This window comes from Jaculus jaculus, chromosome 15, assembly GCF_020740685.1.
Source record: "Jaculus jaculus isolate mJacJac1 chromosome 15, mJacJac1.mat.Y.cur, whole genome shotgun sequence".
NCBI lineage: Eukaryota > Metazoa > Chordata > Mammalia > Rodentia > Dipodidae > Jaculus > Jaculus jaculus.
The window spans coordinates 5,449,784-5,465,568 of record NC_059116.1 but is presented as its reverse complement, the minus strand read 5'-3'; the positions used below and the strand labels follow the sequence as shown (position 1 = coordinate 5,465,568).

The 15,785-nt window shown below is 41.8% G+C and overlaps 1 pseudogene; it reads left to right on the top strand.

Annotated features, from left to right (window-relative positions):
• The first annotated feature begins 1,213 nt into the window (after positions 1-1,213).
• LOC101601806 lies at positions 1,214-2,075 on the top strand (annotated as a pseudogene).
• Positions 2,076-15,785: the final 13,710 nt, after the last annotated feature.

The following is a 15,785-nucleotide window of genomic DNA, read 5'->3' as shown; positions in this document are numbered from 1 at the left end:
AGCCTCCTCGACTAACTGGGGCTGTTCTCCATCCTTCAGCTAGATCCAGAATTTCTTTCTTTCTGTTTTGTCTTAGTGCTGTTCATGATAAATTCAGTTAAATTGACACTATCAGCCAGGTATAGTGGCAAACGCCTTTAATCCCAGCATTCAGGAGGCAGAGGTAGAAGAATCACCATGAGTTCAAGGCCACCCTGAGACAACATAGTGAATTCCAGGTCAGCTTGGACCAGAGGGAGACCCAACTTTGAAAAAAAAAAAAAATTGACACTATCAGTACTGATACTATCATAAACACAGTGAATCATAATTTCTCTCTCCGTTATCCATCCTAGCTTAAAATTCCAACTTCTGATTCTAGGAAGTCACTTTCACTTGGCACTCTTCATCAACTTTCTGATGACAGTACAGTGACATGTTTTTCCACCTACGAATTTTATCATCTCTATGTGAGCATTGGAATTTTATGGGATATTATAGGATTTGGAAATCCATTAAATCATGACAAGTAACACTGATTTATTTATGACAAAAATAAATGCACAATAACTGCCTACCTTTAAATTTGTTTGATTCAAAGAACACAGAATTTGGAGTCAGAATGTTCATACTCAAGTCCTGTTTCCAGCATTTCCCAGCTGTGTCCCTGTGCATGAGTCTAAAATAAAAGTAAAACAATGACACCTCACACCATGTCAAAGAGTTTCAATGGAAAAAAATTAAATAATCGAATTTTAAGAATGTAAAAATAGAGCTGGGCATGGTGGCCCACACCTTTAATCCCAGCACTTGAGAGGCTAAGGTAGAAGGATCTCTGTGAGTTCAAGGCCACCTTGAGACTACATAGTGAATTCCAGGTCAGCCTGGGCTAGAGTGAGACCCTGCCTAGAAAGACCAAAAATTAAAAAAAAAAAAAAAAATGTACAAATAGTTTCTGTGACAAACCATTTTACATTGTTCCCATGACCAGCTTAAGCTGTTAGAACAGTCATCATCCACCATGCATCATACCTTTACACTCCTCCTTGTGAACAGAGCAGTACTGAAGAGATGTTCAAAGCCCACTCGGAATGCTCATTGTTAAGGAATGAACAGTAATGTCAAGTTCACAAAGATTGACCGTCAAGCGCGCGGGGCTCCGCAGGGCCTCTGCAGAGTCTCGCCGTCTCCTCTGCGACCACCGGCTTCCTCCTGGCGCGCTGTTGGCTCCGTTATGGACACCCGCAGCCCCAGCGTCCGGATTAGTGACGATGAACCTGGCTATGACCTAGATTTATTTTGTATACCTAATCATTAAGCTGAAGACGTGTTTACTGCTCAGGACTAATTATGGACAGGACTGAGAGGCTGGCATGAGATGTGATGAGGGAAATGGGAGGCCGTCACATCACAGCCCTCTGCGTGCTGAAGGGGCCTATAAACTCTTGCTGACCTACTGGATTACATTAAAGCACTGAGTGGAAATAGTGACAGATCCATTCCTATGACTGTAGATTTTTTTTAATTATTTTTGTTTATTTTTATTTATTTGAGAGCAACAGAGCGAGAGAGAATGGGCGCGCCAGGGACTCCAGCCACTGCAAACAAACTCCAGACGCGTGCACCCCTTGTGCATCTGGCTAACGTGAGTCCTGGGGAATCAAGCCTCAAACCGGGGTCCTTAGGCTTCACAGGCAAGCACTTAGCCGCTAAACCATCTCTCCAGCCCTATAGATTTTATCAGACTGAAGAGCTACCGTAATGACCAGTCCACATGGGGACATAAAAGTAATTGGTGGAGATGATCTCTCGACTTTAACTGGAAAGGATGTCCTGATTGTTGAAGATACAATTGACACTGGTAGAACAATGCAAACCCTGCTTTCCTTGGTCAGGTGGTATACCCCAAAGATGGTCAAGGCCACAAGCTTGCGGGTGAAAAGGACCCCTCACAACGTTGGATATAGGCCAGACTTTGTTGGATTTGAAGTTCTAGAAAAGTTTGCTTTGGGATGGGCCCTTGGCTATAATACTTTGGGGATTTGAATCATGTTTGTGTCATTAGCAAGACTGGAAAAACGAAATGCAAAGCGTAAGGTGAGAGTTCAAGGTGAATTTGCACACACTAGGAGCCCCATTGACGTTGCCAGTAAAATTCTCAAGCGTTTTAGTTCTGTGGCCATCTGCTTAGTAAAGCTTTTTGCATGAACCTTCTGAGAATTTAATCTGTTTTGTGATTTGGAAATGTCAGTTGCTGAGTTCTGGAACTTTTTATTTTCACTATGAGCCTATAGGCAGACTAACAGTTTCTTTAAGTAGACCGATGTTTAACTTGTGAATGGAAAAAAAAAAGTCTCTTAAATTACACCACTGTTAATAATACTGAAATTATATCTGTAAGAAGGATTTTAAAAGAAGATATATCAGATTTTTAATTGGTATTTTAATTTTTATATATGCAGGAAAGTACAGATAGGTCACTAAATATTGTTCATTATAACACTGTGAATTCAAGTCTGAAGCAGTCATTCTGTACATCAGTAACAGCATCTAAAAGATTTTTTTCAGCAGTGTTGACTGTATTTTCCCACTTACTCCGATTATTTCAGTGAACCTTTGTCAACAGTTCCTTTTATATACAAATAAATAAGTTCCAAAAAGAAAAAGATTAAACTTCATGAATACTTAAAGTTATTTTAACAAACTCTCTTCCCTTGAGCATCAAGAATTTACAGCCATGGAGATGACTCTGCAGTTAAAGGCACTTGTTTGCAAAACCTTCTGGCCTGGGTTCAACTTCCCAATACAGACATAAAACCAAACACATAAAGTGGTGCATGTAACTGGAATTCATTTGCAGAGACAAGAGGCCATGGTATACATACCTATTCTCTCTCTCTCTCTCTCTCTCTCTCTCTCTCTCTCTCTCTCTCTCTTTGATAAATAAATAACTCAGAAAAATGTTCACTAGCTCCTTGAATATTTATGTTAGTTATGTGGCATTTTCATTTACATGGTAGGTACAGATTCCAAAATGGAAAACTTTAAGTAGCTCGGATTTTATAAAACAATGTTATCATAATATCTAACAATTCAGTAGGTTGGTAAATTATACACTTGTAGCATTAGCACATGCATCCAGAATGTGTTGTTCTTGGTCATGTGACAGTGGAATGCATGCATAGAGGGGTCATAAGCAGAAAATATGTAAACTTTTAATACATTCCAGGGTTTTGATAGAACTCCATCCCTGAGAATACAATTGAGTTTTCTAGTAAAAATGAAGAAAGAATCCATTTAATATGAAATTCTGGTCATTTGGGTAGGCTTTAGACACCAGAAAAGGCAAGCTAGTTTCTTTTTAGGCAAGAAGACATTATTTAGTTGGTCTACATCCCTGGTTAGCACTTGATTCCTTTTACCTTCTTAAAAACCCTGGTCCAGTCTCGCCTTGTTTGGAAGGCTTGCTCTGGTTTTGTACGAGCAGGATAGTTCTCCTGCCTTAGTACATGATTTGGTTTTTGACTTTGGCTTGTAGCTTGTAGCTTGTAGCTACCATCATCTTTTTTATTGTATTGTAATTCATTAACTAATTAATTTTAGTTTCTTGAGGCAAAGTCTCACTGTAGCCCAGGTTGATTTCAAACTCACTCTAGAGACCAGGCTAGTCTCAGATTCATGGTGACCACCTCACCTCAGCCTCCCCAGGGCTGGGATTATAAGTGTAAGCCACAACGCTCAGTTTAGTCCTTTTATGTTTACACCACCATTATTTACTAAGGTATAGCTTTTGGTTGGTTTGGATCAATTTTCCCAAGGAACCAGAGGACTAAAATAGAAATATTCTTTATTTGCTAAAATGCAATATTGGGTTATACTTTTAAATATTAGTTCTATTTTGTTATTTTACAACCTTTTATCTTCAGATTTTTTTTGAGTATTTTTTTTTCAAGATAGGGTCCCACTCTAGCCCAGGCTGGCCTCGAACTCACAGTGATCCTCCTGGCCTCTGCCACCTGAATGCTAGGATTAAAGATGTGTGCCACCATGCCCGGTTTATCTTCAGATATTTTTAAGGCCACATATGTTGGATTATGCTTGCCGTTTTTGATTCCCAACACTTTCTAAACTTTTTGCACAATGTTCACTCTGATTTTCCCCTTCAGTTCCATGAAGCTTATTAATTATCACTTAAAAACATTCTGTAGTGAGCACTCTGTAATTGCCTTCTGCTGTGTCCTCATTCCTGATAGGACACTGTCACTTTTTCTTTCCACTGTTCCACATTTGTGCTTCCTTTCCTTGTAGGTTATTTAACAATTTTCGTCTATGAATCACTGATTTAAATTCTATTTTCCCTCACACTAAATGTACTAAATGGGTATGGGGATGCTTAACTCAGTTTGGATTGCTTTGTTCCATTTTCTTCTGTTTCAAGGTTTGGAGAGAATTTTCATCAGGCACAATATTTTGACTCGAGTTCTTAAGGTTTTCCTACATTAACATTTTTAAATATGTATTTCTTTATTTATTGTGAGAGAGGACAGAAACAGAGAGAAAATGGGCACACTAGGACCTCTTGCCACTGCAATGGGACTCCAGGTGCATGTGCCACTTTGTGCATCTGGCTTTACTACGGGAGAATAGTAAAGTACTGGGGAATCGAACCCAGTCTGTCAGGATTTACCAGCAAGCACCTTTAACCATTGAGCCATCTCTCCATTCCTGTACACTTGTTTTGAGTGGAATCCATGGTTTCCCCATCCCTCTATCTAGACATGTGAACAACAGTATCCCAAGTGCAAGGGGGCCCCTCACCTCCCTGGGTGAAGCTCGGTTTTGTTCACAGAAGGCCACGGCAGTTGTGACTGGAGGAGGAGGAGCAGGGCTTGGTAACTCGTGTCACTCGGTTTTGTTCTCCGCTTCTTTCCCTTGGAACTCAGATCTCCAAAAGGCACCTTTCTTCTGTGTTTATCTGATGATCCCCACAAAGCAGTGCTCTTTCAGGTTATGATTTTCCACCCTGCGTATTCTCAGTCTCCCCTCCTATGCTGCTGTTGTAAACCAGAGACGTGGAGATGTGCTGTTGTGACTTGGCAGTTGTTGTCACACTCTGGCTTTCTGAGTGCATTTGGCTGCCTTTCCTGGGAGACTCTTTGGTCTTGCACTTCTCTCCTCTGCTCGCTCCATGGCCATCAGTTCACTGTAGCAGCTGCTGAGCTCCCAGTTGCATTTATTGTTCTTTTTACAAGTGATTTGAAGGTTATGGTAGTATCTACTTCCAAGTATTGCTGGAAATGTCAACCTGATGTAGTTCTACATGTTCTTGTTGGGTTTTTTTTTTTTTCCTTTTAATGTGAGTGGAGGATGCTCCTAAAGATATATGACAAAAGAGCTATCATTGTATTCTAGATAAGAAAGTTTTAACATATAATTATTTTAAAAAGGAAAGAAGCTGTTTAATATTAATGTTGAAAAGAAAAGAAATGGATTCATGTTGTCTAAATTCGATTACCCAAATGCCTTTCCCTGTTTTTTTCCTCCATTCTAGAGTCTCTCAGCCCACGTCTACTCATCCCTGTCCAGTGTACAAACTTTCAATTGCTTATAAAATGAAGTAAGAGGTTAACAATACAGCCAGGACAGGGGCCAAGAACTCTTCCTTGGTGCTTACCCCACTTTGCAATATAGCATGTCAAGTCAACTTTAAAAATGTAATGTTTGGGCTGGAGAGATGGCTTAGCGGTTAAGCGCTTGCCTGTGAAGCCTAAGGACCCTGGTTCGAGGCTCGGTTCCCCAGGTCCCACGTTAGCCAGATGCACAAGGGGGCGCACGCGTCTGGAGTTCGTTTGCAGAGGCTGGAAGCCCTGGCGCGCCCATTCTCTCTCTCTCCCTCTATCTTTCTTTCTCTCTGTGTCTGTCACTCTCAAATAAATAAATAAAAAATTAAAAAAAAAATGTAATGTTTGAGGCTTATATAGGTCACAAAACAATAGACTTTCACAGGATTCTCACTGTCTCATATCCTCTGAAAACACAGTGCTGTCATTATGGAACATTTTTAGAAAATAAAAAGAACGTTTTTAGTACAAAATGTTTCCCAACCCAATGCTATTAGCCTCTTTTGCCCTCTGAGAAGTTATCTGCAATAAACATGCCTTGTTTCTCACCAGAAGGTCATATTGGGCTGAAAATGGTTCAGAGCTCTTTCTGTGTAGGGGATTCAAAACCAAGCTAATCCAATAGTCACAACAACAAAGAATCCAACCTTTGATGACACTCTGAACCAGATGATGTCTCCCCATAGGACCTGCATCTCAGATGACGTCACACCTATAGGACATGCATTGAGGTTGACGTCACCCCATAGGACCTGCATCAGTCATGTGACCTTCGGTTCAGTTGGTCTACTGCTACTAATCCCAAAGATTTAGCAAGGAACAAAAATTAAGATTTGATTGAAAGCTTGATTAAAAGCTGGGTGTGGTGGCCACATGCCTTTAATCCCAGAATGCTGGAGACAGAGGTAGGAGGACTGCTTTGAGTTCAAGGCCACCCTGAGACTCCATAGTCAATTCCAGGTCAGCCTGAGCTACAGTGAGACCCTGCCTAAAAAAATAAAAAGAAAAAAGAATTATCCTTGATCACAAGTGACAATACCTCAAAAATAAAAAAAAAGGGGGGGGCAACAGTATAGTAATATCTCTATCAAACCTTACAAGGCTCGGTATCTAATGCGGAAGAGGTAGAGGAAAGAATGTAAGAGCCAAAGGAAGGGTAGGACTCCTTAGAGCATGCTCCCCGAGACATAAAGTGGCCTGGATATGCACGACCTCATAGTGCCTGACACTACCTACACAAGACCATCATAAAAGGAGGGAAAGATCATGAAAAGATCAGGAGTCTCCCTCTGTTGCTCTCCACCTTATTTACTGAGGCAGGATCTCTTGGCAAACCCAGAGCTCACTGCTGTGTTAGTTTAGCTAGCCAGCTTGCACCCCCCTCCCAAGCACTGATATTACAGGTGTGTCTTACATGTCTCTTGCTTGCATAGGCGTTGGGTATCTAAACTCAGTCCCTCACACTTGTGTGGTATCTGAGTCATCTGATACTAAGCCAACACCCCAGCCCCAGTAACACATTTATTTTTCATATATAAAATGTATTAAATTAGTGTTGAATACATTGGCATTTAAATTTGTATCTGTTTAACTTTTATTTTCAAAACCATGATTAATTTTCTGGTCTTATGAGTTGAGGAGCTCTCTCAGATGAAACCCTATATCCTTCAGGGTAGACAGTCTTAACCTAGGAACCATGAACCAAAATCTTGTGCAAATTTAGGGATTCATCCTTGTTCTTATTTCTAAATGTATTTTATTCAAGAGAGAGAAATTGAGACCATAGAGTTTAGTAGGCTTGCAAAGGCTAGTAAGCATTGAAAAATACAAATAAAATTATTTACATTTCTTTTTATTTTTTATAATTAACAACTTCCATGATTGTAAATAAAATCCCATGGTAATTTCTTCCCTCTTCCAACTTTCCCCTTTGAACCTCCACTTTCCATTATATCCCCTCCCCCTCTAAATCAGTCTCTTTTACTTTTATGTCATGATCTCTTCCCTTATTATGAGGGTTTTCTATAGATAGTGTCAGGCACTATGAGGTCATTTTGTGTCTGGGGGAACAGGTTGTAAGGAGTCCTACTCTTCCTTTGGCTCTTATATTCTTTCTGCCACCTCTTCCACAATGGACCCTGAGCCTTGGAAGGTGTAATTGAGATATTGCAGTGCTGAGCACTCCTCTGTCACTTCTTCTCAGCACTGAGTTATCCCAACGTCAGTGCCATCTGAAAAGAGAAAGTTCTCTAACGAAAAAGTGAGAGTAGCATTAGTACATGGGTATGAACATTAAAAGAAGTGCTTACTGGGAAATTTGATGAGCATACTATATATATTTAGTCAGACAGCAGCAGACATTCTACCCCTAGGGCTCATGACTACCCCTGTTGTAGGTTTTCATTATCAGGGATGTATTCCCTCCCATTGAGCAGGCCACCAGTCAAATTAGAGGGCAGTTGGTTTCCCCCATAACAGATGTGCCACTATTGCACCTGCTGGCTCACTTGGACTGGCTAGCCAAATATAAGGCTTGCAGTGTCCACTGTTGAGTATCTTCCCTGGTGATTTCTCTCTCTCCCATTGAACTGCATGCAGCATGGCTTTTGCCAGCTTTCTGTCAGCTGGTCTTCATGGAGGAGGTTTTCAGCTCAGCTCCAGCAGGATTTCTCAGTGACCTTGCAGTCCAAGTATGTGGAGTCTTCAGCAATAGGGTCCAACATCTATTCCTGGTGGGAAACCAAGGGCCACAGCAATTGCCTGTAATGTTTTGGGGGCATCAGGGACCTCCTTGGCCAACAACTCACTGGAAGGTTCCCATCCCTGGCACTGAAAATTTTCTAGTAACAATCTATGGCTCCTGAGTTTTCCATTGTCCAAAAAAGTAGATTTCCATAAGATTTATTTATATCCTCTTACATTTTGATTAGCCCTCCCTCCATCTTTCCTTTACTCAATCTCTTCTCCTGACCTCATTTACATCTTTAATTTTCATTTTTGTTCTTATAACTCTGTCTTTAAGGTGCCCTGAAACTTGGAAAAAATTTGGAATATGCACCATTACGTATTAAAATATAAAGCACTTCAAATGCAATTGTTTGATAGGTTTTTTATGAAAATGTGTAAGATCTAACATAAACTAACTTATTATTACATCCCATGACTCCACTAAAGTGAGGCAGAAATAAGAGCTTTCTACAGTTTTAACTGTGAGTACAGTAATAAATCAAAATTTAATTTTTCATTTTTTCTAATTATTCATAATTATAAAGACAAATGAACACATGCCAGCAGTGTGGTGTTACCTCACCTAATGTAGCCTGGTAACAACCCTACATAGATGACTATTTTTTTTAAATTCCACTAGAGTTACCAATGACATTTTCCATTAACATTTCTGGTCAAGCATAAATTAGATTAAAGTACTGCACTCCATTCACAGTTTGATATGATTAAATATGAATCTTCACTAATTGCAAATGATTTGAAACATATTAAGTGGAAGCTGGAGACATGACTTAGTGGTTAAGGCATTTGCCTGCAAAGCCAAAGGATCCCAGTTCGATTCTCCAGAACCCACCTAAGCCAGATGCACGGGGATTGGGGGGGGAGTGTCTGGGGTTCTTTGCAGTGCCTCTTTCTCTTTCTCTCTCTCTCTCTCTCTCTCTCTCTCTCTCTCTCTCTCTCAAATAAATAAATAAATAAAATATTTTTTAAAATATGTTAAGTGTTTCCTTTTAGCAATCCCTTGAACCTCTGTTGTTTCAGCTGTTTTTAGTATCTGATCTACAGATAAATAATTTGGCACCAAATCACATCATTTGTAAAAATATAATAAACATCGCCTTATAAAAATGACAGAATAAACGCCAGCAAAATATGAAGAGTTGCACGTTGGGACTGCAAAACCCCATTCCATCTCGGGGTCATTCTAGGGCCCAGCCCATCACCACTTCCCTCTGAAATTGTGGTCAACTGGAATTAAGTACTGTGTGAACTATTCCAGAGATCTGAAAAGCCATCCCAAAGTGATGCCGTCATGCCGTTGTGAGAGAAAAAAAAAACATTTCATCCTGAAGATTCTTGACCTCTTGCAATATTGCTGAACGGGGTGCCATTTGAGACTTCTGGAAACTGGCCCACAGGGAGAAGGGGTGATTGGGAAAGAAAGGAGGGTGTTGGCATGGTTACTGGAAGCTGGCAAACGCCCAGAGCACGTGTGTCAGGGAAGACGGCCCAGCGCAGCACCGAGCTGCTGCAATCAGCAGTGTGCGGCTCCTGTCTGCGGCGGGCGGGAGAGGAGTTCAGACACGGCAAGAAAGGGGCAGAACCAGAAGAGGGCGGCTAGCTGCCTTGGTGCCGGAGGAATAAAGAACAGTCTGCCTGTGCTAGCGGCAAAACAGAAAGTTTGTGTCTCTCAGACCATGGAAAGCAGGGTGCTTGCTCTACGCGGGCTCTGCAGGGCGCCACGTCCTTAGGCAGCTCACACGTTGCTGCCGTTTGGCTTCTGAATGGGAACAGGGTCTCCACCTGGCAGAGATTTCAAATTCGAAGCAGCCTCCCTGTGACCAATTCAAGAGAAGAGTCAGTGTAAGAAAGAACAGGGGCTGGAGAGATTACCCAGCCACGAAGGCACTTGCCTGCGGGGCCTAACAATCTCAGTTCGATTCCCCAGTGCCCATGCAAAGCCAGATGCACAAAGTGGTGTATGCATTTGAAGTCCGTTTTCAGTGGCTGGAAGCCCTGGCATGCCTATCCTTTCTGTCTCTTCTATTTCTCTCTGCTTGAAAATAGAAATATTTTTTTAAAATATATATTCCCACATGAGACTCACGAAGGGGGTGACAGAACAGCTGAGGAAAAAAAAAATCACTGAGCCCAAAAGGAAGAAGCCAAACTGGTCACGGCTTTGAACACAGGTCTCTAGTGGGGGAACAGGAAACACAAGACTCATTCAAAAGGTGGTGTGGTGGTTTGATTCAGGTGTCCCCCATAAACTTAGGTGTTCTGAATACTAGGTTCCCAGCTGATGGATATTTGGGAATTAACGCCTCCTGGAGGGAGTGTATTGTTGGGGGCGGGCTTATGGGCTTTATAGCCAGTTTCCCCATGCCAGTGTTTGGCACACTCTCCTGTTGCTATGGTCCATCTTATGTTGGCCAGGGGGTGATGTCCACCCTCTGCTCATGCCATCATTTTCCCCTGCCATCGTGAAGCTTCCCCTCGAGCCTGTAAGCCAAAATAAATCTCTTTTTCCCAGAAGCAGCTCTTTGTTGGGTGATTTCTACCAGCAATGTGAACTGGACTGCAACAGGTGGCAAGGTGGCCTTCATGGGAGGAGCCTGCCAGTCTTGCCCTCAGGGCAGACCACAGCCCTCAGAAGCCTTGAGTCTAGCTGCAGCTTTGGTGAGACAGCGGTTCCTACATCAGGCTGGCAGCAGTAGAGGAGGGTGACATTTTGCTGTTCTGCATCATGTAGAAGGCACTACTTGGTACCATCCTGGCAGGGAATCTATTTCTTAAAACTAAGTGATCTTATGGATCTGAAAAAAAAAGGGGGGGGGGAATAATTACAGATCAAGGAGCCAGAATGCAATCAGCCCACAGCCCCCAATGTGAGACACAGCCCTGAAAGGCAGGTGGGCTGGACACCCACAAACCAAGGAGTGTGGCTACAGCAGGCTCAGCTGAAGCAACGGGGTACGCATGGAAAGGTCTCGTTTTGCTTTAATAATTTACTTAATCTAAGCCAGGGATAGCATGGACGCACCAGGGCCTCTTGCTGATGCAAACAACTCCAGACACATGTGTCACTTTGTGTTCTCTGACTTTATGTGGGTTCTGGGGATTTAACCTAGGCCAGCATGCTTTGCAAGCAAGAACCTTTAACCACTGGGCAACATCCTCAGACCTCAATGGCATTCTTCGCGGAACTAGAGAAAGCAATCCTCAGATTCATATGGAAGCACAAAAGACTCTGGCTAGACAAGTCGATCTCAAGCAGAAAGAAACTATTATGGAGGCATTCTGATCTTGAATGATATGACAGAGCCATCATAACAAAAACTGCATGGTATCAGCACAAACCTGTCACTTAGGCCAATAGGATAGAGTAGAAGACCCACTAATAAAGTGACACAGTTACATCCAGCTAACTTTTGAACAAAGGTGTCAAAAACATTCTTCAGAAAAAGAAAAGGTTTTTTTTTTTTTTGGTTTTTCAAGGTAGGTTCTCACTCTGGTCCAGGCTGACCTGAAGTTAACTCTGTCATCTCAGGGTGGCCTTGAACTCATGGCAATCCTCCTACCTTTGCCTCCCAAGTGCTGGGATTAAAGGCATGCGCCACCACGCCCAGCTAAGAAGTTTTTAAATGATGCTAGGAGAACTGGATATTCACATGTAGACGATGTGTATATAGATAATTTTAAATGGATCAAAGACCTTAATGTAGTCCTGAAACTTTGAAATTTGAGATTCAAAAGGAAAACTGATAAAACACTTCAAGTTATAGGCATAAGAAAAAATACTTCTATTTTAATAAAGGATCCCCAAAGCACTGTAAATAGTCTTAAAAAATATTACAAGTGGGATTACATGAAATTAAACATTTCTGCACAGCAAGGGAAACTCACCAGAGAGAGAGAGAGAGAGAGAGAGAGAGAGAGAGAGGTAGGGCTTTTGAAGTTCGAGAAGAGCTTAATTATGATCCCCAACTTTGGGGCTCTTGTCTAAGTTCTTAACAGAGTAATTGAAATAAACAGACTAAAAGGGATAAATCATAGCTTATTAAATGTACCCAGGGGCGATAATGAACCCAGGAAGGAAGCTGGAACAGGGATCTATGCTCACATCGCAGCAGGACCTGGGAGCCCACATAGGAAGCTGAGCGGGGAGAGGAGGGAAAGCATGAAGGGGGCTTTCCAGAAATCAGAAAGGGCCAGAGCTCAAAAAGAAAGCCAAGTGGTAGTAAGAGAGTAACAACACAAGAAAAAGAAATAACACCCCCATTACAGCAGGCTGGGGCTCTGGAATGGGGGGAGCTTACCGGTGCTGGGACCCCAAGGTTCAGGCAAAGAGAAATGAACAGTGCAGAAACCCTTGCCCATCTGGTAAATCCCTCTGACACCTTATTGGAGTGGCCTTTATCGTCAGGCTCAGGTGAATCTAAGAGAAAGATGATTGTACTGCATAAAGCCAGGCTGAGTGGTGCATGCCTGTAACCCTAGCACGTAGGAGGTGGAGGCGGGAGGGTCAGAAGTTCAAGGTCATTCCCAGCTACATAGCGAGTTTGAAACCAGCCTAGTTTATGAAAACTTGACTTTTAAAACAAAAGATTAAAACCAATCACCACCCTGGATGAGACTTACTTGTTGAATTTTTAATTGTTGAATATTTAAAACCATAAATTCTTATAAAGAATTTTGAATATAGGAACACAATCATTTTTCCTGTTGATTCTCTCTATATATTAATAACCAAATTTTTCTTTCTTCAATTATTTATTTTAGATACTAATCAGGCAACACTTGTAGGACCCTTAACAGAGCATGTTGTACTTAGCACATCCTAAAACAGGCATGCACAAGGGAAAGATTAGAAATATCCTTTCTTGCCAGGCATGGTGGCACCCACCTTTAAGTCCAGCACTCAGGAGGCAGAGATAGGAGGATCAATGTGAGCTCTGACAGTACATAGTGAATTACAGGTCCGTCTGGGCTAGAGAGAGACCCTACCTTGAAAACTATATATATCTGTTCTTTCTATAGGGCTTGAAATAAAAACATGGCAAAGTTCCTTATACATATTAGTTACTCAGCAAATATTTGCTGGATTTCTACGTTTTAGTAAAGAAGGATTAAGGAACATTTATACGGCATTAAGCAATCAGGGTAAAAATCAAGCTCAGATAGGCATGTCATAGTGATTGAACAATATGGTTTCAAGTTTATGATGGTGCAAAACCAATATCCATTCAGAGTCTGTGTGTCTGACTGTAGCCAAGAAGCACTTTGTTGATTTGTAACGCAGGAGGTATCGGAAAATGAAAGAAAAGTCAGTGCCTTCCCATTCTCCTAGGAACCAGGAACACGAGCTATGGGACTAGACCACTTTCAATATGGGCACAAACATCAAAATTGATTTTCAACAACCAAAGGAATTACAAAATCAAAACTGAATTTGTGAGACATCCAAAAAAAAAACATTTCTATAACAAACATAATGGTGACAGATTCCAACTTTCTGTGATTAAAAAGAATAAAAGTAAATAGGTGCTTAAAAATTAAATATGCTTTAATGTTTGGCAGCCATGATTCTGTATTCTTTTCACTCAACTGGATAAATTTCTGATTAGAAAGTGCCATAGTGTATCATGATTGAAAACCACATGAGATAATTTCCATATTTCGTGTCAGAGTTCAGAGTATGTTGTTAGGCTAAGCTACCTACAGATCTGTCTTGTGACTAACTTCCTGAATCCACACACTGCGGAGTGAGAGAGAAGGGCGGGGACAACATTGATGGTGTAAATTTCAAAGAGTCAGCTATAAAGTGAATTGCTTCGGGGATAGAGGTGCAGTATTCTGATTGGAGGCTGACAACAGACCTGTGTGGGCGAAGATGCTGGAGCTAGATGGAGGTCAAGGCCAAATTTATTGGACACAACAGGAAGACTGTTTGGCCAAAGGGTACAAGAGACAGAGCTAGAAAAAGAACAGCCAAAAAACACTGGATCTGGGATTTAGTCACCGAGGCTGGGAGCCCAAGCAGCTAAGCCTGAGGTGTCTCGCAGCCACTTTGATGGAAGCTGGAGCCTGCCCAGGTTCCAAAGCTTCCGTGTCCCATCTTCTGAACTAGACTGTGAGTGCATGTGTGAGGAGCAAGGAAAACCCCCTGAAGTGCTCTGAACCACCATCCAGCATTTTATTTGTTTATCGGGTATCTGGCCAGCACTAAAGTCTGTGTGATTAGGCTTTGGAACCTTCTGAAAGGCACTTATCTCAAGAGTGTGTTAAATGGTATCCTGTCCTACCTCTTCATATGTTCACAGCTCACAGGTCCCCACTTGCCATCACATGCAATTTTCATCATACGCACGTCACATACATGAGCTAGAATTCTCCCTGGTATCTTGCAGACATCCCTTACCTTGGGGGAGTCCTGGTCCTCTTTCTTCTCACTGTCCTCATCACATATGGCATTGATGTCCCCTAGGTGACATTTATTCTATTTTGGCCTGATTTGGAGAGGCAATCAATAATATATTTCCTATCATAAAAAAGATGGTGTGGTAGTTAAAATGGATGTCCCCCAATAGATTCAGTTTTATTAAAGCTTCTTGGATTTCTGACTGCCTGGCTGGAAGATGTGTCACTGTGGGTGGATCCTAGGGTCCATCCCTAAAGAGTGTTTGGGGGTGGATCTGTATTCCAGCCTAAAGGTGTGCAGAGTGCTTGAGCCTGCCTGTGGTTCCTGGAGGGTGCTTGCTTACGGTGCTGCTGGTGGAATTTCTCTCTGCGCGCACCTGTAAAAAGGCTCCAGCTTCTTCTGCCATTATGGAACTTCCCCTGGATCTGTAAGCTTCACTAAATCCCATTCCTCACATAAACTGTGTCTGGTCTGGAAATTCATCTCAGCAAGCTGAAGCTGACTCTGATGGTATTTGATTCTCAACAACAGCAGTATGAGTGGCAGGAATAAGTTATGCAACATGTATTTAATATAAGCAAGAAGGACTGGAGGGATTGCTTAGTGGATAAGGCCTTTTGCCTGTAAGGCCAAAGGACCCATGTTAGCCAGATGCACAAGGGGGCGCACATGTCTGGAGTTCGTTTGCAGTGGCTGGAGGCCCATTCTCTCTCTCTCTTTCTCTCCCCCCCTCTCCCTCTTTCTCATAATAAATAAATAAAAATAAAATACTTAATATAAGCAAGCAGGAAATCTCACCATTTACAACCCTCGGGTTGGCACCTGGTCTAATTATGCTGCATGCAAGTTTGCTAGTGTTTCTTCTCAATGGGCAGATTCTGCACTGATGTTTTATTTCCAGATAGAAATGAGGAACACAACAGCCCAACATTGTTCTCACCCCATGCCTGTGATGAATGAAGTCATTCTGACAGAATCAGAGGAAAGAAGAAAGCTTGAGCTTAGAAATGTCACAAGGAAACTAATTTCTTTCTGAA